General features: G+C 49.6%; 1 protein-coding gene across 1 annotated transcript in view; it reads right to left on the bottom strand.

The window, feature by feature from the left end:
* RNF150 (ring finger protein 150) overlaps positions 1–25,685 on the bottom strand; it is a 169,479-nt gene that overhangs the window by 6,903 nt on the left and 136,891 nt on the right. The gene's annotated exons all lie outside the window — the stretch shown is intronic.

The following is a 25,685-nucleotide window of genomic DNA, read 5'->3' as shown; positions in this document are numbered from 1 at the left end:
TCACAATTGTCTGAATTCACTTGGCTTTTCTCTCTTCATCATTGTTTTCCTTTCTCTGTGACACTTCATCCAGCAAGATAAATGTTTTCTTCAATGGCTCAAACTCGTTACTGACTTCCTTAACAGTTCATTCACTGAGTAATTCCTTACTAAGTGCCAAGAGAAGAAACACTGTGATATTTGCATTAGCTTTACATAGTTTTTGCAGCAAAAGGAACAAAAATCTAGTGGACATTTATGCTGTCAGCAGCTTTTTACAATCCCAATTAGAAAAACCTACAGAACACCTTAAAGCGTTAAGCAGAGTATTTGGTGTGTGGAAGGTTCTTGTAAATGTAAATATGATTGGAATTAAAAAAAAAGAGTGAGAAAGAGGAAGCTGCCAGATGGAATTAGAGAGACAGGCAGAGATCATACAGACTCACCCATTTTTGCAATTGTATAAAATTATCCAGAGACTTCATTTATTTATTCACTCATTGATTCAACAGGTATTTATTGATCACCTACTAGGTACATGACACCGCTGATGAGCTTTGCAGGAGATAAAAGATGACCTTAAAATAGGCTCTGCCTCTAAGTTGAATTTGATCGAGTAAAAGATATCAGACTTGTAGTTGCACATTTAATACAAAGTGATATGTGCTAAAAAAACAGGAATCAATAAAATGGCAAGATATAAGGGGTGGGGAAATTCCACCTCTGATTGGGTAGCCAAAAGGGTTCATAAAGTAGGTGACATGTAAACCTGTAGGGAGAGATCTGATTAGTATTGTTAAGTATAAAGATTCGGAGAAATCTTTATACATTCCTTTCAGGAGAACCAGCAAGACTAGGTATCAACAGAGCAAATGTCAGGCATGTGGATGGTTTGGTTTAGGTGTAGCTTAGATTATGGAGAATGCCAGATGTATCTGGTAGGTACTCTGCCCTCTTCCTGTTTCATAGGGAGCTAGAAGGCTGGGAACTACATTTCCCAGACTCCCTTGCCAGCTGGCTTTCTCCTAGGTCTTGCCAAGGAGATTGGAAGGCAGGAGGGAGAGGGAAGCTATTGTACTTCTGGGTCAGGCAGGTCACTGTGGGCTCCAGAAGTGCTGGCAATGCTTTCAACAGTATTGGATGGAGGAAGATCCCGAGTCCTCAATTTGCAGCAGTGCCAGTGGTTTCCCCAGCAGAAGCAAAAGTGTTCAAACAGCAGAACACTGGGTGTGTGCTCAGCTGCTCTGGGTAATGCCCTCTTGCTTCTCCAGTCTTCCAAACTCTTCCTTCCTTCCTTCCTTCCTTCCTTCCTTCCTTCCTCCCTTCCTTCCTCCCTTCCTCCCTTCCTCCCTTCCTCCCTTCCTTCCTCTCTCTCTCCCTCTCTCTCTCCCTCTCCCTCTCTCCCTCTCTCTCTCTCTCTCTCTCTCCCTCTCTCCCTCTCTCTTCTTTCTCTCTTTCTTTCTGTACATCAACTTTATTGAAGCATAATTTACCTATAATAAATTGCATCTATTTAAAGTGTATGATTTGATGAGCTTTGTTAGATGTGTAGTAAATTCCCCTATTTATAAATACTTAGAGTGATTTCGATTTTCCCTGCTGGTCTCATGGAATACAGGCAATGGGTTTGGAGAGAGAGGCTGTACTAAAACTGAAGAGGGATTTGAATGCAGGCCTAAAGTGTCCTGACTTTAACATACATGGATTATATTATGTTTGTGCATAAGAAGTACTTGCTTAAACTGTTGAAAAAGAAACAATGTCAGTTTCCTTATCCATAAAATAGTGATAATTATAATACACTGCTTCATTTCCTGGCACATGCTATGCCAGATATTTCCCACTTATTTCATATATTTACTGAGGACTTTCCCATAAGCCTCTTGGCTTCCTCCTTTGTCAATTAATGTGCTGGTAGACAAGAGGTGTCCTCTCTTTCCCTGGCCACTACCCCACTGTTTCTGTAATGTTCTATTTCTTCAGTGTTATTGGGTGTAGTTGATGCATCAACATTTCATAAAGAGCTCATTTGCCATGTGACAGCCTCCTCCTTACTGCTTGTACAAATGCCACCCTGTTACAAGATAGTCCAGCGTGAGCGCCAGAAGAAACTAGAGAACAGAGCTCTGATGGAAACAGGTCTAGTTGAAAGGTCAAGCCGTAGGACATAGCACAGTGGGAAGCTTTTGCCTCTCTCTGGAAGGGGTTGGGGAGGGGAGAACAGGAATAGACACACTTTCTTACATAGAAATTTTGAAAAGGAAAGAAGCATTTTAAATATAAGCTGCTAACATATCAGTCCTCAAGAAGAGCATCAGCAAATGATAAGGTAAATGAAGAGCTCAATGCTAAACTGCAGATGGAACACTGCTATGAGCACATTTGGGTCTCGATCGGCAGGCTTCATTTTATATCATCCTGCTCTATGACCACAATCGATTTAAGGTCTTTAATATAGTTGCCATTTATGACCGTCCTGACCATCGGTTTCCCTAGAAAGCATGAGAGAAACCTGTTCATAAAGCATTAAGACTGAAAGTCATTCGTTTGGAAGAACCCTTGGTTGCCGGCACCTCTGCCATAAAGGCTGCTTTATTTGCCTTTGGCAGGTTTGAGAACTGGTCACAGCCTGGTGTTTTGGGGGATGGTCAAAGAGGACAGGGCTCCAAGTTGGGGCACAAATACGCCTTGAAAAACTGATCAACTCACTCTTAGCTAAAGAAAAGAGGCCTGATGCTTTGACCCAGAGTATGGTATATGATATCACACCATTAATTTCTGAAATTCCTATAAATGTATGTCTTCTGAAAAAGCCTAATGGATTCTCTCTAAAGCATGTAACAGCAAGAGCAGTGGTCCAGTCACCCATGTCATAAAATCATAACTGCATCCATTCGTCTGGCTCCCAGAATACAATTTCCAGCTCTTTGTGTTTAGAACAAAACCAGAATTTGTAATCAATATTTGGGCATGCAATGGGAATTCTGTGCCATGGGTTTAGGGTGAGAATAAAGTAGATACAAATGAGGTAAGCTGTTCAATAAGGTGAAGGCCCGTGAAAGGGCACAGGAAATATGGGGGACATTAAGCTCAGCCACACCTTTGCCTTCCATACTGCCCCTCAAAGATAGAAACCTCTGCTCTTCTGATCTCTTGGGTCTTCTGTCACTTTGTTTCATAAGCAAGCGGATAAAGCTAGAAGAGTTTCCTTAATCCAGTGGTTCTCAACCTTTCTAATGCCGCGACCCTTTAATACAGTTCCTCATGTTGTGGTGACCCCCAACCATAAAATTATTTTCGTTGCTACTTCATAACTGTAATTTTGCTACTGTTATAAATCGTAATGTAAATATCTGTGTTTTCCAATGGTCTTAGGCGACGCTGCTAGCGGTTCTCAACCTGTGGGTCGCCTAAGACCATTGGAAAACACAGATATTTACATTACGATTCATAACAGTAGCAAAATTACAGTTATGAAGTAGCAACGAAAATAATTTTATGGTTGGGGGTCACCACAACATGAGGAACTGTATTAAAGGGTCGCGGCATTAGAAAGGTTGAGAACCACTGCCTTAATCCATCACTCACTTGGTCAATCAAATAAGCTAATGGCTATAAAGCATTGAGCCCAGTTTCTGGTTTAGAGAAACACTTACTAAAACAGCCCTGTGATAGTGATCATGATAAAGCTGCTCTTTTATTGGCGGTCACAGCTGGATGAACCCATTCCACCAACTTAATAAGTGAGGAGGCAGATAGTGAATCTGGAAAAACATCCCATAAACTATCGATTTCATTTCATATCTGGACAATGCCAAAATGTAAATAATTTTAAAAAAATACCTACTCTAAAGTTCAACAAAATCTTCCCGATAGGTGGGGTCCAGGAAAGATAGCAGTGACTCTCAAGGGCAAGGTTGGGGGAGGATGTGGGTTCAAAACCCTCAAGAGAAAGGACAAGATTTTTATGTTTATCAGAAGAGAGTATGGCGTTTTTAAAAACATTTGAGAGTGTGTTCATAAAGGGGAAATAAGAGAATTGGAAAGAGCTGTTTTAGGAGTTAGAAGACCTAATCTCACACTGACATGATAAGCATTGTTCAATTTCACTAGCAGGTGCTGTGGGTTCCTTATCTGCTCTCAGAGGATGGGGATTTTTGCATAGACTGTACCAAAGCTCCATCCCCAATGCTTTACAAATAGAACCAATATCACCCTAATAAATTCAATAAAAAAGAAATGTAATGGTTATCACTGGAATGAATAAATGAATGGGAACATCTGAAGATATCGTGTTGATATTTTTTTTTTTTTTTTTTTTGTTCTCTATTTTTATTTTTATTTTTTTTTAAATTTCTTTATTGATTAAGGTGTCACATATTTGTCCTCATCCCCCCATTCCCATCCCACCCCTCTCCCCACGTAGGCCCCAATCCCCTGTTGAACTTAACCGTTGGATAGGCTTATATGCATGCATGCAGGTCCTTTGGTTGAACTCTCCCCCTCCCCCCACCCTCCCCCTACCCTCCCCTATCCTCCCTCTGAGGCCCGATAGTCCGATTGATGCCTCCTTACTTCTGGTTCTGTTCTTGTTCCTCAGTCTATGTTGTTCATCATTTCCTCTAGATGAACAAGATCAAATGTCACTAGATATATACTAATAAGAACTGAATGTGAGACGAGCAATAATAGTTATGCTGACAGGCAAATGAATCAATCTGTAGCGAGCTTCCCCCTGGACCAACAGTTCTTTTGAGACCCAATTTCGATGACCAGTAGTTCCTTATGTGTACATGTCAGCACTGACCCCTCAGCTCTGGATGGTGGACAAATGGTGGTAATGGAAGTCCGACTCCCTCTGGTTTGGTCTCGGCCGAACCCAGGGACACGGCGTCACCTGGACTAAGGGGCACGTGGCCTCACCCATACCCAAGGGGCGCGTGGTCTCACCCGGGCCTGGGACCCAGCCTCACCCGGATGGATCCAGGGGCGCAAGGCCTCACTCGGACCCAGGATCTGGCTTCACCCGTACCCAGGGACGCTTGGCCTCTCCCAGACCCAGGGGCACGTGGCCTCACCTGGGCTTAGTTTCACAAGGCCTCATCCGGATCCAGGGACACATGGTCTCACCCGGACCCAGGGACGCTTGGCCTCTCCCAGACCCAGGGCCACTTGGGCTCACCCGGGCCTAGGTGCACGAGGCCTCACCCGGATCCAGGGACACATGGTCTCACCCGGACCCAGGGATGCTTGGCCTCTCCCAGACCCAGGGCCACTTGGGCTCACCCGGGCCTAGATGCACGAGGCCTCACCCGGATCCAGGGACACATGGTCTCACCCGGACCCAGGGACGCTTGGCCTCTCCCAGACCCAGGGCCACTTGGGCTCACCCGGGCCTAGGTGCACGAGGCCTCACCCGGATCCAGGGACACATGGTCTCACCCAGACCCAGGAACGTTTGGCCACTCCCAGACCCAGGGCCACTTGGGCTCACCCGGGCCTAGGTGCACGAGGCCTCATCCGGATCCAGGGACGCATGGTCTCACCCGGACCCAGGGACGCTTGTCCTCTCCCAGACCCAGGGCCACTTGGGCTCACCCGGGCCTAGGTGCACGAGGCCTCACCCGGATTCAGGGACACATGGTCTCACCCGGACCCAGGGATGCTTGGCCTCTCCCAGACCCAGGGCCACTTGGGCTCACCCGGGCCTAGGTGCACGAGGCCTCACCCGGATCCAGGGACACATGGTCTCACCCGGACCCAGGGACGCTTGGCCTCTCCCAGACCCAGGGCCACTTGGGCTCACCCGGGCCTAGGTGCACGAGGCCTCACCCGGATCCAGGGACGCATGGTCTCACCCGGACCCAGGGACGCTTGGCCTCTCCCAGACCCAGGGCCACTTGGGCTCACCCGGGCCTAGGTGCACGAGGCCTCACCCGGATCCAGGGACACATGGTCTCACCCGGAACCAGGGACGCTTGGCCTCTCCCAGACCCAGGGCCACTTGGGCTCACCCGGGCCTAGGTGCACACGGCCTCACCCGGATCCAGGGACACATGGTCTCACCCGGACCCAGGGATGCTTGGCCTCTCCCAGACCCAGGGCCACTTGGGCTCACCCGGGCCTAGGAGCACGAGGCCTCACCCGGATCCAGGGACACATGGTCTCACCCGGACCCAGGGACGCTTGGCCTCTCCCCGACCCAGGGCCACTTGGGCTCACCCGGGCCTAGGTGCACGAGGCCTCACCCGGATCCAGGGACGCATGGTCTCACCCAGACCCAGGAACGTTTGGCCACTCCCAGACCCAGGGCCACTTGGGCTCACCCGGGCCTAGGTGCACGAGGCCTCATCCGGATCCAGGGACGCATGGTCTCACCCGGACCCAGGGACGCTTGGCCTCTCCCAGACCCAGGGCCACTTGGGCTCACCCGGGCCTAGGTGCACGAGGCCTCACCCGGATCCAGGGACACATGGTCTCACCCGGACCCAGGGATGCTTGGCCTCTCCCAGACCCAGGGCCACTTGGGCTCACCCGGGCCTAGGTGCACGAGGCCTCACCCGGATCCAGGGACACATGGTCTCACCTGGACCCAGGGACGCTTGGCCTCTCCCAGACCCAGGGCCACTTGGGCTCACCCGGGCCTAGGTGCACGAGGCCTCACCCGGATCCAGGGACACATGGTCTCACCCGGAACCAGGGACGCTTGGCCTCTCCCAGACCCAGGGCCACTTGGGCTCACCCGGGCCTAGGTGCACACGGCCTCACCCGGATCCAGGGACACATGGTCTCACCCGGACCCAGGGACGCTTGGCCTCTCCCAGACCCAGGGCCACTTGGGCTCACCCGGGCCTAGGTGCACGAGGCCTCACCCGGATCCAGGGACACATGGTCTCACCCGGAACCAGGGACGCTTGGCCTCTCCCAGACCCAGGGCCACTTGGGCTCACCCGGGCCTAGGTGCACACGGCCTCACCCGGATCCAGGGACACATGGTCTCACCCGGACCCAGGGATGCTTGGCCTCTCCCAGACCCAGGGCCACTTGGGCTCACCCGGGCCTAGGTGCACGAGGCCTCACCCGGATCCAGGGACACATGGTCTCACCCGGACCCAGGGACGCTTGGCCTCTCCCCGACCCAGGGCCACTTGGGCTCATCCGGGCCTAGGTGCACGAGGCCTCACCCGGATCCAGGGACGCATGGTCTCACCCAGACCCAGGAACGTTTGGCCACTCCCAGACCCAGGGCCACTTGGGCTCACCCGGGCCTAGGTGCACGAGGCCTCAACCGGATCCAGGGACGCATGGTCTCACCCGGACCCAGGGACGCTTGGCCTCTCCCAGACCCAGGGCCACTTGGGCTCACCCGGGCCTAGGTGCACGAGGCCTCACCCGGATCCAGGGACACATGGTCTCACCCGGACCCAGGGACGCTTGGCCTCTCCCCGACCCAGGGCCACTTGGGCTCACCCGGGCCTAGGTGCACGAGGCCTCACCCGGATCCAGGGACACATGTTCTCACCCAGACCCAGGAACGTTTGGCCACTCCCAGACCCAGGGCCACTTGGGCTCACCCGGGCCTAGGTGCACGAGGCCTCACCCGGATCCAGGGACACATGGTCTCACCCGGACCCAGGGACGCTTGGCCTCTCCCAGACCCAGGGCCACTTGGGCTCACCCGGGCCTAGGTGCACGAGGCCTCACCCGGATCCAGGGACACATGGTCTCATCCGGACCCAGGGACGCTTGGCCTCTCCCCGACCCAGGGCCACTTGGGCTCACCCGGGCCTAGGTGCACGAGGCCTCACCCGGATCCAGGGACACATGTTCTCACCCAGACCCAGGAACGTTTGGCCACTCCCAGACCCAGGGCCACTTGGGCTCACCCGGGCCTAGGTGCACGAGGCCTCACCCGGATCCAGGGACACATGGTCTCACCCGGACCCAGGGACGCTTGGCCTCTCCCAGACCCAGGGCCACTTGGGCTCACCCGGGCCTAGGTGCACGAGGCCTCACCCGGATCCAGGGACACATGGTCTCACCTGGACCCAGGGACGCTTGGCCTCTCCCAGACCCAGGGCCACTTGGGCTCACCCGGGCCTAGGTGCACGAGGCCTCACCCGGATCCAGGGACGCATGGTCTCACCCGGACCCAGGGATGCTTGGCCTCTCCCAGACCCAGGGCCACTTGGGCTCACCCGGGCCTAGGTGCACGAGGCTTCACCCGGATCCAGGGACACATGGTCTCACCCGGACCCAGGGACGCTTGGCCTCTCCCCGACCCAGGGCCACTTGGGCTCACCCGGGCCTAGGTGCACGAGGCCTCACCCGGATCCAGGGACACATGGTCTCACCTGGACCCAGGGACGCTTGGCCTCTCCCAGACCCAGGGCCACTTGGGCTCACCCGGGCCTAGGTGCACGAGGCCTCACCCGGATCCAGGGACACATGGTCTCACCCGAACCCAGGGATGCTTGGCCTCTCCCAGACCCAGGGCCACTTGGGCTCACCCGGGCCTAGGTGCACGAGGCTTCACCCGGATCCAGGGACACATGGTCTCACCCGGACCCAGGGACGCTTGGCCTCTCCCCGACCCAGGGCCACTTGGGCTCACCCAGGCCTAGGTGCACGAGGCCTCACCCGGATCCAGGGACGCATGGTCTCACCCAGACCCAGGAACGATTGGCCACTCCCAGACCCAGGGCCACTTGGGCTCACCCGGGCCTAGGTGCACGAGGCCTCACCCGGATCCAGGGACACATGGTCTCACCCGGACCCAGGGACGCTTGGCCTCTCCCAGACCCAGGGCCACTTGGGCTCACCCGGGCCTAGGTGCACGAGGCCTTACCCGGATCCAGGGACACATGGTCTCACCCGGACCCAGGGACGCTTGGCCTCTCCCCGACCCAGGGCCACTTGGGCTCACCCGGGCCTAGGTGCACGAGGCCTCACCCAGATCCTAGGACGCATGGTCTCACCCGGACCCAGGGACGCTTGGCCTCTCCCAGACCCAGGGCCACTTGGGCTCACCCGGGCCTAGGTGCACGAGGCCTCATCTGGATCCAGGGACGCATGGTCTCACCCGGACCCAGGGACGCTTGGCCTCTCCCAGAACCAGGGCCACTTGGGCTCACCCGGGCCTAGGTGCACGAGGCCTCATCCGGATCCAGGGACACATGGTCTCACCCGGACCCAGGGACGCTTGGCCTCTCCCAGACCCAGGGCCACTTGGGCTCACCCGGGCCTAGGTGCACGAGGCCTCACCCGGATCCAGGGACGCATGGTCTCACCCGGACCCAGGGACGCTTGGCCACTCCCAGACCCAGGGCCACTTGGGCTCACCCGGGCCTAGGTGCACGAGGCCTCATCCGGATCCAGGGACGCATGGTCTCGCCCGGACCCAGGGACGCTTGGCCTCTCCCAGACCCAGGGCCACTTGGGCTCACCCGGGCCTAGGTGCACACGGCCTCACCCGGATCCAGGGACACATGGTCTCGCCTGGACCCAGGGGTGTGTGGGCTCTCCCAGACCCAGGGGCACTTGGCCTCACCCGGACCCGGAGTCCGGCCTCACCTGGACCCAGGGGCATGTGGCCTCACCTAGACCCAGGGACGTGAGGCCTCACTTATACCCAGAGGCGTGTGACCACACCCGAGCCCAGAGGCGCGCAACCCCGCCCGCACCCGGGTCTCAGCGGGGCCCCGTCTTCCCGATCCCAATTCCTGCCGGTCAATCCCCCCTCAGCAATTCCCCTGGCCATCCTTCCAGAGCTCCAGTATGGCTGCTGCAGAACTCGTCGGGCGGCGGCTCGGCGAAGCTCCGGTGCACCCGGTGCATGGCGGTGGGCCAGTCTGGCGTCGCTGCGTCGGCCCTTGGGTCTGCATCGGTGGCCGGTCGCCGAGCATGCGCACCTGGCCGCTTCCGGGGCGTTGAGATTCTTGACGGACTCAGAGGTCAGCAAGCGCGGAGTCTCCCACCCCATGTCTCATAGGGGCTCGTCTGTCCGTGCTTGGCTGCCAGTGGAGCCGTCCCCTCAGCCGGAGACCGCCGGGGGAACTGCGCCCAGCACGTTCCAGGCCGCTGTTGTATCGCCTGAGCCATAGTTCTTTTGTGTCGCCTGAGCCGTAGTTCTTAAAGTGTGGTCTTTGGGTCACCGGCATCAGCATCATCCCACATCCCCCTCTTTTATTCTAGTTGTAGAGCATCTACTCAGCCAGCCCTATGGTGGTCTTGGATGGTGTCTGCTCTGCTCTCTTGTCGTAGTCTCAAAGTTGTTGTGGTAGGCAACAATCAGGCTTCCGCCCTATGCCTCCATCTTGGTCCTCCTTTGTATAGTTAAGTCTTGATTGTTGTTGGTGTCACTGGGGGGGCTCTCTTTGTCTATAAAGGAAGAGTTGCTGTGCAGGAGACACGTTTATGGGCTGGGTCTTGGTGCAGCAAAGCTTTGGCGGTCACTGAATATTCCCGTTGAATGTGTCCCTTATGCACGTGGTTGAAATCTGGTGTCATCTCCCACAGACCACTAGATGCCCTCGTTTCTGGGTCTCCAATGGGGTGTAGATCAGCTACTGCCTTAGGCACTCAGCAAGGATTACAGCAAAAACTGTAGTTTCTTCCTCCTGTCTGAGTGGCCCTGGAGCAGTCCGACTAGAACAGCAGATCATCTGGTCCGCTGCCAGAGGGCAGTCCACCCACATGCATAAGCCGTTGCTTGGGGCGCAGGTGTGCCTGCAAGACTTGCGGGGCAGGTCTTCAAAACGTTTGGGCGGGTCCCAGGGCGGGGCGGGGTCTCAGGGCGCCAACAGGCCATGGTGCGGCGAGCCGCGATGGCTGTGAGTCTGGTCCTTCTGCCTTCCACGTATCTAAGTCCCTTCGTTCCGCACTCCAGCGCAGCAAACACTGATTGCTGGGCGCACCTCTGCAAGAGTCCCGCCTCTCCCCGCAGGCATCTGGGTCTCCCGGGGTTCACCAGAAGATGGGTTTCAGGGTGATGGAGAGCTAATCTCCCTTAGGTTTGGAACAAAAGCCCCTTTCCCCCGCCACCAGCCAGACCCACGCACCTCCACACCTCATCCCCTCCGATTTCGCTGGGTGCGAGGCAACAGAACAGCCTTTAACCTCCGCCGCCATCTTTTTCAAACTTCCCGATTTGTACTTCTTAATCCCTTCATTTCAGTCAACTCTACTGAAGTCTAGCGCCGCCGGGAGGTGCACGGAAAGGGCGCCCGGGCCTCCGTCCGGTGCGCGGTGCGCGCGTCCCGCGGAACCAGGCGCACGAGGGCCGCGCGGCTGGGACGGGCGCTGGGCGGCCGCCGAGCTCCACGCACCGCCATCGCTGTGTTCCGGTCGTCGCCGCCGCGGCGTCCCTCCAATTTCTACTTCTTAATCCCTTGAATTCAGTCAACTCTACTGAAGTCTAGCGCCGCCGGGAGGTGCACGGAGAGGGCGCCCGGGCCTCCGTCCGGTGTGCGGGGCGCGCGGCCCGCGGCACCAGGCGAGCGGGGGGCTGCGCGGCGGGGACGGGTGCTGGGAGGCTGCCGGGCTCCGGGCGCCGCCGCTGCGGCGGCGTCCCCAGCGTCCCGGGCCGGGCGGCCTGCGGGGGCGGCGGAGTTGCGAAAGTTAGTGAGTTTCCCAGGGTTTCGCCCGGAATGGGGTTCAGTGCAATCGGAGCCGGTGCTCAGCGCACTCCGGAGCCTTTATCTCCTTCCTGCCAGTGAACTCCGGCCAGGTCATCAGCCGCCCCCTCCTCTCCGGTTCCATCCTCCCCGCAGGCGCATGTGCTCGTGTCTCCGCCCGTTTCTCCATACCTCAGGCTTTTACGGCTTCCCCGACTGTCCCCGTGGCCTTCTCCTTCTCCCCAGCTGTGGGCATTTCAGTCCACCAACTTTCCTGTGGTTCTGGACGATGTCCGTTCTGACCTCTAGTTGTATTTTTGAAATTGTTGTGCCCGGCTGCAGGTTAGGTGTTTAACCTATGCCGCCATCTTGGTTTTTCTCGTGTTGATATTTTAAAGGCTAAAAATATTGACATCAATGCTACATAGCGTACATTGCACTTGGAACAGGCAAAGCAAAACTAGGTCTAGACCACACAGCAAGTAAACGGTTTCATTTATTTGCATGGGCCAGCAATCTTTTCCTGCCTCCCAACCCCTCCACCTTAGTAGGGATCTTCTAAGTCAGTTTATGGTTTCTTGTTGCTCTTTCATGGTTTCAGAGTTAGGCTCAGCTCCTCCCTGTGGGAAGCCTGTCCCTATGGCAACACAGGTGGGTGTGGCTAAGCCGACTGTTGTGCCAACATATTGTTAAACATAAACAAGGAGTGGTGAGAATTGAAAAGGTACCATTTATAGTTGGACCATTGTGACTGGGTGAGCATATCAATGATAAACACAGAATTCGGAAAAGGACTTAAAAACCAGCAATTTTCCAATAGTAACAATGGAAATCTAAGACAGATGCATTTCATCCTAATAGCCTTGAATCTGTATTCAAAAGGCCAAATTCCCTGAACAAATCCCAGTGGGAGTTTCTGGAATTTAAGGAGGGGCGTTAAGGTCTTACTATTTCCTGCATCAGCCCCAGAGTGACAATTTCTCTCTCTCTCTCTCTCTCTTCTCTCTCTCTCTCTCTCTCTCTCTCTCTCTCTCCTCTCTGATAAACTAATACAAACTCCACAAATCCCTTGTGTACACAATAACTTTAGCAGATATAGCAAATGAGACCTATTTTTAAAAAAAATAGCACTTGGCAAAATCACTTCTACTTTGCACACATGTTAGAATCTAACTTTCTTCAAAGATAGTTTCATCCTACCTCAGTATAGGCATTAATAAATATTAGACTATATCCCTGATATTGTTAGTAAAATGGTTTTAATTAATGAAACAGACTTCTAGATTAATTTCTGTAGAGGTCTTACAAATATTTTCAGAGTACTTCACAATGTCTTTTTTCTCTAGTTACAGTATTCTTTTTTTAAAAAACACACAGGGAACTTTTGTATAAATAAGAGGTGCTGGGGACAGAAGGGCCTCAAGGGGTTTCCATAACTTAACACTTTTCAAAAGCACCAACACCAGCAGGGGAAATGGGGTTTGGGGTCAGGAGGGGCACACTGCTGAGCTTCCCCCACCCCTGCCCCATGACCAGTCACATGCTGAAGACAGGGATGAGGCTAACACTAGTTACAGCATTCTTACCATGTTTTGTGAGCTTTGCACAACATAAAGTCATTTCAACATATGGCCCATGTAGAGTCTGGATTTTGGTTGTTTTTAAGGACCACACTGCTGCTACTTGAAATGATCACTGATGTTGATGATGAACCACCCCTCCGCGCCCCCCCTGCCCCGCCCTTAACTCCTTAGTTGGCCTAAATATTTGTCCAGGACAGAGTTCCTGCCTCACCCTTTATGGCAGCGTGCTACATTGATCATTTTGCTAATATTTCTCAGTAGCCCACAACCTAGGAACCTTTGGAACTTGTATTGTTGAAGACTCTGCAGCCACAAGCATAGCCCGAGTCCCTATAGGAAGGAGGTGCTCTATTGCAGGACAGGTCTTGCCATGTAGTCGTCAATGTTTATTTCTTTCCCTCTTGCAAATATTTTATCTTACTTTGCCACAGAACAACAGCTGCCCAAACTATTTCCAAAGTCCCCTGTAAAGTGGGATGCTTTGTCAGTGATGGTAAATATGGTGCAGAGTGGTTAAAATCCATAAATGCTCAAATCCCGCTGCTCATCTGGTGTGCAGCTGAGTCTCCATGGTTACCAAGGGATCATCCTCAGTTCCCAGAAACCCCCCAGGGAGAGCAGACACCTTCACCCTGGGGGTCTACAAGCCTGGCAAAAAGCAGCCAGGGTCCTGAGAACTTTACATTTGTAGGGCCTGTTTGTGAACCCAGGAAATCCCAGGAGGCCTTTGTTTCCTGCACTCCCCCAAGAGAAAGTCTCCTGGGCAGGGGCAGGGGGTGCAGACAGCATGAGAGCTGGGTGAGATTTCTGAGACTATTTGAAGATTTTTTTCTTCAAAACTTTGTAATTCCAGCCACATGGGCGAATATATTTTTCTGTTTTGATGCATTTTTAGACCTAGGGTTTCTCTAAGAGAGGATGCATATGTAGGCACAAGGGAACCCTGGAAGTAGAAGACGAGGATATCATAGCATAGACATGCATCAAAGTAAAGGCAAATTCCCAGCAATATGCCTGGGAGTAGAAAACATCTGACTCTAAGCAATGAGTGGTATATCTTATGAGAGTTAAGTCATGGTCCTGTGTTCCATAACTGTAATTGTTCTTCAAGATAGGAAAATAGTAACAAAGACAGACATCCTACCATTATTACCACCTTCCAAGTATTAAGCTCTCCAAATATATTATCTACCCTGTACCTTTGGTGGAAGATAAAATGCTGCTTAGCTGTGCCCAACTAATTAATTAGTAGATCTTAGCTGCCATGAGCCCTAAGGAACTATAAAATGTAACCTTGTTGCCTTATCTTTTTTCTGCTCAGGAGTTAATTTTATGACACTAAAGGCCCTTTTCCTCAGTAAAATTATATATCTGAAAAAACTAATTGCAATTCTTTCCAAATGCATCTTCTGCTCTACTGGATCAAGGACTTAACTCTAGTATCTCAGCTGGTTGAAGTATTTTCTCCGGAGAAAGCACCTCCCTTTACCAGTAGGCAATGCTGGAGTCAATGCTTATGCTCAAACTGTCAGTGAGTGCCTGAACCACAGGTCAGGTCCACACCATTTCATGTGCAAAGGAGCAGTTATTATAACAGTGCAGAGGCAGTGCCCTTCTGCCCTATACAGCAATGTTGGCTGCTAGGATTAAACCTCCATGAAGATCACAAACAAGGCAGGACTGAATAAAAATGTGTGTGTGTGTGTGTGTGTGTGTGTATATATATATATATATAACACATATATATATACTAGAGGCCCAGTGCACGAAATTCATGCATGGAGGTGGGGGGCCCTGATGGGATCGGGCCTAAATGGGCAGTCGGACATCCCTCTCACAATCCAGGAATGCTGGCTCCCAACTGCTCGCCTGCCTGCCTTCCTGATTGCCCCTAACTGCTTCTGCCTGCCAGCCTGACCACCCTCTAACCACTCCCCTGCCAGCCTGATTGATGCCTAACTGCTCCCCTGCCAGTGTGTTAGCCTCTAACTGCCCTCCCCTGCAGGCCTGATCCCACCCAACTGCTCTCCCCTGTAGGCCTGGGTCCCACCCAACTGCCCTTCCTTGCAGGCCCAGTCACCCCCAACTTCCCTCCTCTGCTGGCCTGGTCACCCCTAACTGCCCTCCCTTGCAGGCTTGATTGCCCCCAATTGCCCTCCCTTGTAGGCCTGGTCCCTCCCAACTGACCTCCCCTGCTGGCCATCTTGTGCCGGCCATCTGGTGTCTACATGGGGGCAGGATCTTTGACCACATGGGGGCAGCCATCTTGTGTGTTGGAGTGATGGTCAATCTGCATATTACTCTTTTATTAGATAGGACACACACACACACACACACACACACACACACACACACACACACACACACGAGGCCCGATGCACGAAATTCATGCAAGAGTAGGCCTTCCTTCCCCCGGCTGCCGGCACCGGCTTCCCTCTGGCACCCAGAACCCGGGCTTCCCTCTGGCCACTGGCAGGCACCCAGGACCCGCGCTTCCCTTAAAGCCCCGGCTTCATCTGGAAGGTTGTCTGGAAGGACGTCCAGTCTAATTAGCATATTATGCTTTTATACACACACACACACACACACACACACACACACACACACACACACACACACATTGATTTCAGAGAGGGAGATGGAAACATCAATGATGAGATAGAATCATTGATTGGTTGCCTCCTGCACACCCCCTACTGGGGATTGAGCCCACAACCCAGGAATGTGCCCTTGATCAGAATCAAACCCGGCACCCTTCAATCTGCAGGCCAACGCTCTATCCACTGACCCAAACCAGCTAGGGCTATACTTGTATTTTCTATGGCTTTTCTTCTGGGACTGGGATCCTCCCCACAGGGACCAGTGGTCACCCATATTGCATGCATGGATAGACCCCACAAAAGGGTTCAGCTGGGGACTCCCCAAAACTGTGACAACAAGAACTAGGTGAAGTTGGTTTGGGTTGAAGAGAATGTTCCAATTCCAATGCCCCTGAATAGAAAGAGCATAGGACAGACAGAATGTACATGGACCGTAGTGGTAAGACCACACTTAGGATGCACGTGCCGCCCGGGTCTGTCCTCTTTGGGTAGGCTTTCTGGGCCAGTGGCACGCGTTTTCCAAGTCTGGTTTTAGAAAGACCCAGGGAGGAAGCTGGATAAGAATGAATGTTCTCAGCTCACCTCTGAAAACTGAGATTTAGCAATCTGGTGAGGCCAGAGGTCTACACTACAATTCCAGCCCAGGTAGGTGTTCAGGCCACACCTGAGAAGCTCCACTGTGTTGAAACGAACCTGGACTTTGGAGAGTAACCAGAGTTCTCTCTGCCTGCCAGTTACTCAAGGTGTGACTTTTGATGAGTTTCCTGGACTGTTCTCCACTTCAAATTCTTGTATGTAAAAGAGTGATAATGATTGCCAAAGTGAAATAAAACACAGAAGGCAATCTCTCTGCAAGATCCTTGGCACAAGGTATATGCTTAATAATGTCTGAATTCCCTTTACCTTTTCCTCTGTAGATAACTAGGTCTGAATGCTTATTATGGGCCAGGCACTTTTCTAAGGAGTTTGTATTACATTTAAACACCTGAGGTGTTATTACTTCCATTTTACAGATGAGGAAGTGGAGGCTCAGAGAGGGTGAGCAATTTGCCCAGGGTTGCACAGGCAGCAGGTGGCAGGGTTGGGCCTTGACTTAGTTCTACTGCCGATAACTTAAATTATTTTCAGGGGTATTAATTAGAACGAGGATTTCAAGACCTCTCTCTGCTGTCCAATAAAGTCCCAGTGCCCTTGCCATTTGGTCATGTCCTCTGACGCCTCACCAACTGAAGTTGTCCTCCACTGTGGACACAGACACATACACGTGTGCTTTGGCCAGAGAGTGTGTGAGTCTGTTGTAGGGCATAGGTGCCAGGAATACATTGAACCTAAAATGAAGGACTGCCTTACCTGTAGAGGCACATTTACTCTTTCCAGATATTAGACAGCCTTTAAGTCCATTAATGAAATAGAATGATCTATAGGTTTGTTTTGGGAGCTGTCCCCTCTCCTATGAGCTCAGTTGGAACTACAGTTCCATTTGTAGGACTAATCGAGTCATGATCAGGAACTTCACGTCTTCCTGCTGAGACATGTTAACGCCTTGACCCCGAGTTGATGGTGCTGAGACATGTGTCTGTGTGCAGGCATGCATGTAGACCATACAAACATGCAGATGTGTATATAAAAGTACTGTCTGAGACACCCACACATGCTTCACTTGGTTTGCAGTCAGAAGTGTATATACATGCTTGTGTATGTAACTAGGTGTATGTGTGTTCTTGACACACACGTGCACATACATGCATGCTTCAACATAGGCACTTATGTGTGTTTGTGTGTGCCCACCACACAAGTGTTTATCCCATTGCACGAATTTTCCCTAACTTCATAACAGGGAAGACATGCCTTCTAATCCATTGTGTTTCTGCTCAAACATTGCTTTCCAATTTTCTAATTAACTCCATATTTAAGTAACAGTTGCAGTGTTATTATAATGTGTTTTTTTCTTAAAAAATTCTTTCTACTGTTCTTGTTGCATAGTGGGAGTTTAAGTGCCTCCAATCCTTTCTAGTACTGACAGCTCTGATTAAGGCATAAGTTTTTTATATAAATGAATGATTTGTTTGACAAAAGAATTTCGATGGAGCTTAAGTCTATAAATCTACTAATTGTTCCTCCCTGCTGTGAACATTAGTTACCAGTGAGCTAATTAACTGTGTATGCTGTTGCTTAATAAGCACACATACAGTGTGCTACATGATTTTACTAATAGGTCTTATTTTAATGAGACCTAGTAGGACAATTCACAACAGTGATTGACTCTTAGACATCTGTGCATATGAAAGCAGTACTGTTGCCCTGAAACTGTCCCTCAATTTCAGGTTGCAAAGCTGTGGTAAATGGCAGAGGACACCTTGTCTCCAGGGTGCTGTCTGATTCAGGTGCAGCCAATTGTTATCGTAAGAGAATGAGGCCCATGATGCTGCTGCTTCCAACCTTTTCAAGCTGGTGGTATGTGTGCACACGTGTGCATGCATGTGTAAGGAGCCTGGCTTGCTTCTCACCGGTGTCCTGGTGTGTGCTCCCCAGGAAGTCTCCAGAGTGAGGAGGAGGGACAGTCTACCTCTCATCCTGGCAGTTTCAGACTTATCCAGACCAAGTTCAGTGTGACCTAACTGATCATCACCACAGCTGTGTCCTGCATGGAGCTGGGAGGGGAGTTGGGCTGAATCACTTAACCACAATCTATTTTATTTTCTCCAGAAATTTTCCTGCAATTTTTTTTTTTTTTGCTAAAGAGGGGAAGGAAGTGCAGTGAAGACCACCCTATAAGAAACTGTTCAGTTAGATACCTCGCATTTTAAAATGTTTCTATGTGGGGGTTGATTTTTCTATGTGGGGGTATGGGACTACATTGCTGCAAACTTTAAGGTTTATATCAATGAGTACTTCCAAAATTTTTGCTCCAACTGTCCCCTAAGGCTACACTTATAAACACAAAAAGAACATCAAGACTTAGACAATCTGAAATTATTAGTTTCTCAACAGATCATTTGTCTGAGGTCTGCATGCTCAAAACACTAAGATTATAAGTAGGGTGGCTGCCTTTGGAATACAACAATAGAGAGCCATGTGGAAGAAGACATAATTATGACTTTCTAGGAATTCACACTAATGGGATGTTGACTGATGGGCTGTCTCATGATGATGCTCATAGGTTTCTCTGTAAATGGTGTTGTAAGGACGTCATCATTTTATATGAGATCATGGTAATAAAAGACTACAGCTCAAATAATCAATCAATGAAAAAGATAAATAATGACAAGCGGGCATGTAGTTCTGGCTCAGGACATAAAGCAATTGTGATAATTGAAGTCAAGCAAGGTAATGACATTTTCATCCACACAGACAAATGGTTGAGGATACAACCTAGAGCTCCCAGGCTTTGGAATCCATGTGAGAAAGATGCTTTGGAGATACTTTTATATAAAGACATTTCGGTTGCACTGATGGGTACTTGGGATGTGTCTGTTCACAAGGGGGAGAGATGTGCACAGTGAGACCAGGGGTACATTTATAATTTATTGAGTGCCAGACACTGAGCCAGCAGCTGTATCAACATTGATACATTTCAACTGTGAGGTGGGTTTTATTCGGAGAATTTTAAAAATGAGGAGATTGAGGCCCAGGGAGGTTAAGTGAGTTGGCTACTCATTCAGTGGCCAGCCAGGATTTGAGCCCAGATCCATTCAATGTCCAAGTCACCTGGCTTTCCCAAGGCCATATTATCTCTTAGTAGGGTCATTTTGATCCAATATGGGTTAATGTTACAAATAGCACCAATGGTATAAAACAAAAATGAAGAGCTTCATTTAAGCTGCACTGGTTTCTGGGCACTTGGTTTTATGATATTTCCAGGGCATTTGCAGAAATTGAAGCACAGTCAGGCGTGAGAGCCTTTCTCCACCACATTTCGCTTTGTTGCTATTTCTGCCACTTCATCTTTCTCCACGGCTTTTAATTCCCTGTTTCTACTGTGTAGTCCAATATCAATGGTGATAAATAATAAATCATCAATCCATTCCTACAAGGCATTAGTCTCCCACCTTCCTCATGATGGGGGAACAGTTTAGCATCTGTGTTCCTGTCACATGGGGGTAGGGAGGGTCACAGTGTCATCTCATAGGAACTGGCTCTAGGGAGGCTGGTCTACTGGGGCCTTGGAAGAATTTATATATATGTATATATGTATAGATATTTTATTTTCATTAGCACACAAAATGAAAACATATATTGCAACATAGTATTTTCCATTTCTAATTATTGCTATTGTTAGTTTCCTTTAAAATTCAACATATTCATTCATTCATTCATTCATTCATTCAACTGTTTATTGAGTCTAACTGGATGCCATAAACTAGCACAGCTTATGGCATCCAGTTAGAGCATGAAGGTGAAAAGCCAGGGTCCAAATTCTATGAAGACCTATACGTTTTGTGGGGTGACACATGCTTTCTCAAGGAATAATAAGAGAGCTAACTATCTGAAAGGAGATAATTGTAGGAGGTGTACCAGATCCTACTTGCAGTAGCAGAGAAGACGTCTCAGGGAACACAGCAGAAGGGTATGTACAGCTTGGTGGGTGGAGGGAAATGTGTCAGGGGCAGTGTATCTGGAACCAATGGCTTAGAAATGCTTCTGTGTGATGTGCCAGGTGGAAGTGGGGGAAAGACAGAGGGAGATGTAGAGGTCAAATGCTTACTGATTTGTTTCCATTAGCCAGCTTGAGATAGGTGATAAAAATGTTTTGAGAAAAACAGTGAACTAAGATCAGATTCCTACAGATGATTATTGAGGAAGCAGGATCAAGACAGACTGGGACTGGCAAGACTAGAAACAGGGGAGTGAAATGGCAGTCATGGCAAAAATCCAGGTAAGAGATGATAAGGTCTTGAAGGGTGGCAGTGGCAGAGGGAAATGGCACATGAAGAGAGACTTAAAGGAAGAATGAACATGGCGTGGGGATTGTTTTACTATGCAGAGCAATAGAGTAGAAAAAATATAGGGTAACTGCATGTTATTGGATTGAGCACTAGGAAGTAATTTCACTGTAAAAACTGAAGTCACTAACTTATAAAATAAATCAATACACCAGTGCATTGCAAATATAACATAAATGTAGCATGCAATAAGGGAACAGTCTTAAAAGTTTGGTACCATACACGGTTTCTGAAGCCAAGTATGTCATACAAGGCCATAATTTTTACTATGAGACAAAGCACATATTGAGGGTGGGGTGTGAGATGCTAATACAAAATGTGTGTTGAATTAGTGAATTAATTCTTCAATGGCAAGTCAACTGACTCTGTTTTTCCTTATTTTTAAATTTATTTTTAAAATCAGATTAATTATAAAAATTTATTTCACACCACAAGCATAATTTAACAAGGCAAATAGTATTTTATCTTTGAATTTTCACTCTTCTATATGCTTTAATTGCCAAGACCTCTTCCTCATTCTCTGAAAATTCCTATCATATGTTTCTTTCCCATGGATGCACTATTACCTCATATCTCTAAGGATACAAATGATGGTTTATAGAATTCTGTGCTCTGAATTATTTTGGTTTCCTTGAAATTTATTTTTATTCATTATGTTCTCTCTTTTAGATTTAGTGTGTGTTTTTTTCCCCCCAACTCTCTAGCCATCCTTGCTTTCCATTCCTATTTACAAATGAGGCACTGTGATTAAGTGGACATGGGTGGGGCTTGCCAACTGAGGAAGGGACCTCAATATGGGCCTAAGGCAACTAACAGAAGGCTCAGGATGGGGAGGGAACCTGGGGGGCCTAAATGCTCTACACAAGTCTTTCAAACGGCCTTCTTTTGAGCAACACTCATTATTGCAGCCTTCCTGGGGACTTGATGCTCTGAGGGTAAAACAACCTGCTTCTTATTGGTTTCTCCTTTAGGAGGCACTTAGATTTCAGCTTTGCCTATTTCATGAAGAGAAGTTCCACTCACTTGTCATCCAAAATGTGTTGACATATTGTCTATTGTAATCTTTTCTGTTTTTTAGTGTCCTTGCAGGTTTATACCTTTTACAAGGTTGGCAGGACTTGGTTAGATAGCAGAGATAAGCATGTGGGTTCAATTTGCTTTGTGTTGCCAAAAATCTTCAGTTGATTCTAGATGGTTCCTTTACCAAGACAACCAATCTTGATGCCCTTGAGTCTTAAATCACCTCATAGGGGCATCTTTTAATTCCATTTTTAACTCTGTACTCTTAGAACTGGAATAAGCGAGCTTCTCAGGCATTTCTCTGCAGGGGCCATGTTTAACGATGTGGTCCAGTATTGGAGAGACAGTTGAGCCAGGGCAGAAACTCGATGTACCTCCTCTTCTTTGGTTTTTCCTTTGGGGATAAATATTATTGTTTGTTTCTACTGTACAAGAATGCTATGCAGGCAGAACAAGATACTGTGGGTGAATTATTCTTTGAGATCTTAGGAAGAACAATCAATCAACGAATTAAAGGTATTTTTTTCTGCTAGTAAAAGTGACCCAAGTGAAGAAATGAAAGTGCAGACAGGGTAGTCAATTTGCCCAAGGGCCCACAGGTAATTGGAGGCCAAATCAGGACCAAGGGCCAAACTTCCTGCCTCTGGCTAGTGGTGTTTCCATGATATCATCTTATCTCAAGTAGCCCCAGTAATGTTCTGGTAGTTTTACACCCCCATCCCCTGGGACATTGAATTTCATTTCTGAAATACTTAGACTTACAGAACCCCGAGACTCTGAATTTTCAGAGCCAATTCTCATGTAATCCAAAAGGCATTTTCAGCTATTTCTGCTTTCTCAATCTCTGAATAATGAAACTCCCCATGATTTGTTTTAGAATTGAAATGGAAAGAGAACTTTTATCTTATTTACACTTCATGCTGCTCAGACACTGAAAAAGTGCTGACCTGCCAACTGTGATTCCTGCCATTAGCTGCCACCTCCCTGCTGAGACCCATGCTCAGTGTGACAGTGTCTGGTAAAATGCAGGTCTGCTCAACAGCCCTTTCCCCAGCTCATCTCGGAACAGCTGCTGAGCCACAACATGTACCAAAGCAATATAGCCTTGGGAGATGGGGCTATCAATGAGCAACTCAGAACATGATACAATCTCCCAGAAAGGGATGAGCTTAGTCTGCTGGCTGAGTTACTTCATTTCAGGAAGACACCTTTCTTCCGAGAGGATAGTGTGTGTCATGTCCGAGCTGAGTGTTCCAAGTGGTGATATATCTGTGGTCTGAAGGGATGAACTGTCTCCTAGGCTGTCTGTGAGTCTGCAGATCCTCAATCCTCCCTGTCAGAGGCACCAGACATGTAAGACAGGAAAACCCTGGGAGGCTGGCCCTGTGGGCTTTCTTGGACTGACAAGTGTTTTTAATCCAGGAGGAATGTTATCATGGAAAACCCAGTGGCTTGTCGATTGGAGAGTTGCCATCTGGGTCACTTGATGATCAAGGCATGTGCTTATTGCGAAGATCTTTGCTCTTCAGAACAGCTGTCCCTCTGTGGAAGCTGTCATTCGAGCTGGAGGGCCCAGAAAGAAGGAGGTGATGCTGCTTCGGGGACCTGGCACGTTATGAGACATAGGGAGCAGTGTCACAATCTGCAAATGCTTCATTTTGTGAAGTCATCCACCATGGCTTAGCTATTTCCTGAAGGGGAGATGACATGGGGCCTACAATCTTGAAGGATTGGCCAATTCTGTTGGCTGACACAATGGAATATGCTCACAGATCACAGCAGTCATCTTGTCAGGGCTAATGTGAGTTTTATGGGCACCAAGGGAGACCATTCTCATAGCTGGATCCAGCCAGCATATTATCCACGGTCAGGAGTAGCCACTTTGCCGTTTCCAGCTTTGATGCAAGTCAAAAAAGCCGACGTGACTACTCACTCTTGTTCTCCCTTGTAAACAGTGGAATGCTTTCTTGAGATGTGTTTATTTCTGGATGCATCAGTATATTTTACAGTCACATAAAATCTGGAAATTGTTGCTTTGCAAATGCAGCAAAGTGTAGCTGCACATTTGAAGCAGAAATTTGATGTAGGAACATCACCAACCCTCCCCTTTCCTCTCAGTTGTCTGGACTCAGAGGCTCAGAATCAAGTTTCCTGGAAGAGTCCCGGAGACCACGCTTTCTCTTATTTTCACGTTCAGGCTGCAGTCAGAGCAAGCCAGGGGCATTGACAAGTTTTGAACATACATGTTCTGAAGGCTTCGTGAATTGTTCCTTAAACAATAAACACAGAACTTTAAAAATGCAAGAGTGGATGTCATTTCTGGCCTGATTTTAAGAGAATGTGTCTTTAGCAATGAAGAATCCCCAGAGAGGTTTATACTGAGTCCCTCAAATGAGAGACAGTAGTTCGCTCCAGAGACTCCACACAGTCTCTGATGAAGTCTTTGGGAGTTTCTTCAAAATCGGCATGGACGGTGTATCCCTGGAGAGCTCCTGGTGACTGCAGTGACAGTTGTTAATGACTTTTTCTTCTGAAAATGACTTTCCTCTGGGCTTTAGTTTCAGCTGTGCTGAGATAATTACTTGTCCTCGTGAGTGCATTTTGAAGAGTATGACCGCCCGCCGTCCCCCCCCCCCCGCCCCTCCTCCCCGCCAAAAAAGGCTGACCTATCTCCAGGTTCCCTGCAAAGGGACAGTGGTTTAGTAGCGAAGACTGTATCCTCTGGTGAAGATCATTAAGGCATTCAGGAACTCATCCTTTTGCACACTCAAGGGATGCTTCCTGCCTCTGTTTCTACTGAAGAGATGTGGATAGCAAAGGAGGCAGCCTCTCCAACCTCCCACCTTTGCTCCCTGCCCACTGCCTGATGCACAAGGGATCTGAAGGGGACGCAAGTCTGTGATTCTTGACCCCATCACCCATTTTGAGACAATAAAAAGGAGAGAGAGAGAGGGGGGGGAAGGTGAGGAATTGGTAAAGAGATCGTGGAGAGAGAACTGTCCTGCTGAATCCACTGCTCTAGCCAGAGGGGGGAAGGGCTCCTTCCCAGCCCACACTGGGTGTGGGAACGAGGGGAATGCTGAACCTATAGGTGGGGCTCAGGGAGAACTGACTCGGCCTTAGAAAAGCTAAACAGGCAGTCACGGACTCAGCTCTCTTTCCTGCCTGGCGTCTGGGAGAGGAGGTGATGGCTGGGTAGTGTCAGGAGCCAGGGAATGGCGCTGTACTGGCGAGGGCTGTCGGGCAGGTGATATGTAAGTGCCCTAGAACAGGCCACGTGGGACAGTGAGCAGGATTGGGCTCCACTTGGGCCTCTCCCTAAGGACCTCCTGATGGGTCAGGCACTGAAGCAGACAGAAGCTGCAAGCAGACTGCTGGATGCCCAGGGGCTGCAAGAGGCCTCCTGAGTAAGCAATAGAGACCTTTCTGTCTGGAGTCATGGGAATTGCTACAAGGGAAAGGGTCCTGCAGGAAAAAAAATTCTTTTGTCTGAGTTTGGTATCTGAAGGGTCTCTTAGAACTGTCCATTACCTAAGAGTGAGAAGAAAATTCTTGCTGGAATTTTCACCCAGGGGCTGGGGAATATTACAGGCACTCAACACAGTTGTGGCCATGCAGCAAACAGAGAGGTATCCTAATACATCACAAATGACATTTGCACAACATATTATATACACTTCACACCCCCAAGGACCAGAGTTGATAGAAAGTTAGCAAAGGAAGTTTCTCAGAGGAATTCCATACCACATTTCATTCAAACAGGCTGAGTTTTAGCAGTAACTCATGTGTACTGCTTCCTTCCGTAAAACTAGAAGACCAGGTGTTCTTCTGGCCAAACACATTATGCCATGAGCTCCTCAGAGTATTGGGGCAGATTTACGGCATCCTGATTCTGTCGTCCCCAAGTCTCTTTCTGCTCCAGCTCCCTCCACCCTCCCCTCTCCA

This window comes from Eptesicus fuscus, chromosome 6 (genome assembly GCF_027574615.1).
Source record: "Eptesicus fuscus isolate TK198812 chromosome 6, DD_ASM_mEF_20220401, whole genome shotgun sequence".
Lineage (NCBI taxonomy): Eukaryota > Metazoa > Chordata > Mammalia > Chiroptera > Vespertilionidae > Eptesicus > Eptesicus fuscus.
This window is presented reverse-complemented; position numbering and strand designations above follow the sequence as displayed.